Source organism: Garra rufa, unplaced genomic scaffold (genome assembly GCF_049309525.1).
Source record: "Garra rufa unplaced genomic scaffold, GarRuf1.0 hap1_unplaced_628, whole genome shotgun sequence".
Taxonomy (NCBI): domain Eukaryota; kingdom Metazoa; phylum Chordata; class Actinopteri; order Cypriniformes; family Cyprinidae; genus Garra; species Garra rufa.
Window position 1 is genome coordinate 8749 of NW_027394893.1, and position 4085 is coordinate 12833.

Consider the following 4085-nt stretch of genomic DNA (forward strand, 5'->3'; position numbering starts at 1 on the left):
ATGTATTCTAATCACATATTTTAGGGTGACTTACATTCTGTAGAATGACTAATTCTGGTACATTTACAGAAATGTTTAATTAATGTACAATGTCCCTGTTAACTAACTAACTAAATAAATCACGCAACAAACGGCATCTTCAATGGGACAGACACACAAATTGTATGCCGTTTTCATGGTAAATTAACCTGTATAAATAACTGTAGGTTATCAGTTTTGTTTGTACCTAAAAACCTATTGCTGTTTATTGTGAATTATTCTCATTCTCTCTGAAGTACTGAATGAATAACAGAAAACTGTAAACTGTTGCATTATAGAGCTTTATTTTATGCCCTGAAAACATGAACAATGTGCCTGAAGGCTGAACAACTTAACACACATAAATGAAATAAACGGTATTATACAAAATGTAAATTAAAAACAATTCTGGTGTTTGCAGAATTATATTTTCTGCATTCTCCTTTGTGTTTATAAAATGCATTTTTATGGCAAGACAACCCAGGTGAATAGGATTGAATAAATAAATAAATACATAAATAAATAAGCAAGCAAGCAAGCCAGGTTCAAAATTCTTGTTTCATTTTGTTGAAATATTAAAGACAGAGAGAATCAGAATATATTGTCAAAAAAGGGTAGGTGGAACAAATCGAATTAGTTAAATCAGCGGCTGAGTTCATGAGTGGAATAAATATATTGCAGGACTTTTACTCTCTGACCCCTGGATTATACACCTCTGATTGTAGCCTATAGGTTATTTATTTGGTTTCAGTGGGTGTACTTAGGCTTCCAATGCTTTTGGGAAACGCAGCCATTGTTAGTTTCTCATTTTCCTTACTGAACCAAATAAACTTGAACAGGCCTCAGGTAGGACACACATACGAGAGAAACATGTCGACTTCATTAGCAATGATAACAGGTCCTGGGTGAATGTGTTCAGGTGAATAGTGACAGGAAGTCATCTGCCAGACATCTAAAAAGATGACTCCATCAGTATCTTTGAACATCTCCTTCATCACTGTGTCCAACAGCAACATGTGCCAATCACTTTGAAAAATATCCTGAAAAAAAAAAAAAAAAACAGATCAGAATTAGAAAGAGCTTTATTTCTAGGTTTGCCCCAAAATGATAAATTTTTATCTGCATTGAAGGTTTAAATTTATATCAGTTCAAGCATGGTCATTACCAGAGGTGGTACCAAGTCATTCCATTCAAGTCACAAGACAGTCTCAAGTCAGAAGAGTCCTCAAAGAGTTAAACCAGCTAAGGAACAGCATAAACCAGCAAATGACCATCATTAACCAGGAAGGGACCAGCATAAACCAGCTAAAGACCAGCATTAACCAGCAAGGGACCAGCATAAACCTGCTAAGAACCAACATTAACCAGCTAAGGACCAGCATTAATCAGCAAGGGACCAGCATAAACCAACTAAAGACCAGCATAAACCAGCTAAGAACCAACATTAACCAGCTAAGGACCAGCATTAATCAGCAAGGGACCAGCATAAACCAACTAAAGACCAGCATAAACCAGCTAAGAACCAACATTAACCAGCTAAGGACCAGCATTAATCAGCAAGGGATCAGCATAAACCAACTAAAGACCAGCATAAACCAACAAAGGACCAACATTAACCAGCAAATGACCAGCATAAAACCAGCATCCCAGCATCAAAACCTATCTAACCAGCATATTTAGTTTTTTTTTTTCTCAACAGGGGAGGGGGAATGGAAAGTGGATGAGGTGTATTTGTATGTGTTTAAGTGTGAGTGCAGGCCAATGCCGCTCCCTCACCAGTGACAAACAGGTAGTTTGCCACACATATGATAAAATCTTTATTACTACTTGATTTGTAACCAACCTTTGGAAGAAGAATATTATTTGTTCTTTAGACATATAAAATGTATATATATATATATATATATATATATTTTTTTTTTTTTTTTTTTATAGAGATACAAACTTTGGAGAAAAAAAATTTGAATGGTCACTATTGGTACATCATGTAACAAGGATTGCTTGCTTGAACAAAGTATGATTGGAAAGTGAGCAAGTTTACCTTTATTCCTGCAGTGTTTCCAGATTTGATAACAATGGTGGTATCTGGAGCACGGCTCAGCAGTGCAACAACAGACTGGCGGATTTTGGACACTTCATGCACATAAAATGTTATCGGTTGAAAAACCAGGTGAGCACAGTATGTGAAGACAATGACTGCATGAGGCCCACCAGCTATTTCATCAATGTCATTGCTGATGTAATGCAGGTCATTAATAAACGTTTTACGAAATCGCAAAGGAACACCATGTGGCCTCCAGTGAATAATGATGTTATTTTTCAACTCCACAGCCATCAGGGGCCCACCTGCAGGATGAGTGTGGAGGTCCATTCTTTTTAAGCCTTATAAAGATAAATGAAACTAAAATTAAAATTGTAGCTTTAGAAAGTTAGACAGCTTTTTTCATTTTGGGTGAACTGCCCTGCACTGATTTATACACAGGTCTCGATGTGATTGCATTAGATATAAAATATTAAAACAAGCAGCATCTGAGAACAAGATCTGCATGAGCTTTTTTCAGAACCATTGATCCTTTATAAGCCATTTTTGTAACAACATTTTGCAAATTTGCCTAAAAAGTGCACCTGTTTTTGATGTTTTCATCTAATGCCAATATATTCTTAAACTAACCATTTCTTTTCTAATGAAAGAAAAAAAAAGACATCCTGAATGACATGGGGGTGAGTAAATAATCAGGAAATTTTAATTCAGGAGTGAACTAATCCTTCAACAACCCATTTAACAATTCTTCTTCTCTGCATCACCCTAGCGCCATTTTGGAAAATATCTTGATGCAGATATTTGCATATCAAAGCATGCCTATGCATTATGCTACTCCTGAAAATGGTGCTAGGGTCTTGTGGAGGAGAATAATTGTTGAATAAAGTTGTTATGTTCATTTTTTTCTCAACAAAAAGTATTCTCGTAGCTTCATACAACTACGATTGAACCACTGATATCACATGGACTATTTTGTTGACTAGTTTGCTGTCCATGGAGGGTCAGAAAGCTCTTGGATTTCATCAAGAATATCTTAATTTGTGTTCCAAAGACGAACAAAGGTCTTATGGGTTTGGAACGACATGTGGGGCCTCTGTATGTCATTTCCTTGTTTGATTTATATTGTACATTTATGCTATCAAGTCTTAAATTGAATATTAAAAACTGATTCATACTTGCCCGGCACTTTTTCTTCAAAAAACTCAAACCACTGCCTTGTGGTGGAGTCTCCTAACAAGTAGACAATCTTGTTTTTAAGACAATTCCCCATTTGTTCAGGACTGAACTGTTGAGTGTTGCATACAAAAGACTTCCAGACATCTTTCAAATAAAATCCTGCAGGAACCGGTGCTTTTAGGCCAGACCTACACTTTTCCACTGTGCCTAAATCAAAGAAACATGCACATGAAATCTTTTCTAGCTTTGTGTTTTTTTTTTGTTTGTTTTGTTGAAAAACGTCTAGGTTACGTATGTAACCCCTGTTCCCTGAGGACAGGGAACGAGACGCTGCGTCCTGGTGGACACTATGGGAATGTCAATACCAACGCTGCCATGCTGAGGAGTAAGTGAACAACTGACTGATTGAGGAGTCAAGAAGGAACATCACTCCCCACTACCAGCGAGAATCGCTTGGGCCGACGTCACAGCTAGCTCGGCTACCCAAGCACGGAACTCCTAGGAGTGGAGGCCTGATACTTCTAAGCGAGAGTAGGCCTAACTACACGCACCGCTACAGAAAGTAGTGAAGCTTACCATTAAGTCTTCATACTGAGCGGGGGTTCTGAAGAGCGGAGGCTCCAGAAGGACTCTCTAATGAGAGGAAGCCTGGCAACAGTCTGTGCTTTGCGGGGAACTCTGGGAGTGGAGGTCAGAGACCTATCTACACTAAACACTGGAGGTGATTCATGAGGCTCCAAGAGCCTAAGCAATATAACCACCTAAGAGGAGTTTCAGGAGAGTGGAGGCTTCTACAAGAAGACTCTCTAGATGAGAGGAAGCCTAGCGACACTCGATCCTATAAATAGTG

General features: G+C 38.1%; 1 long non-coding RNA gene across 1 annotated transcript; it reads right to left on the bottom strand.

Moving 5' to 3' along the window:
* Positions 1-304: 304 nt before the first annotated feature.
* On the bottom strand, positions 305-3194 carry LOC141317280 (uncharacterized). Its single transcript, XR_012351768.1, has 2 exons — positions 2060-3194; positions 305-1058 (listed from the first exon to the last, which is right to left on the bottom strand). It is a non-coding gene; the product is annotated as an uncharacterized lncRNA (long non-coding RNA).
* Positions 3195-4085: the final 891 nt, after the last annotated feature.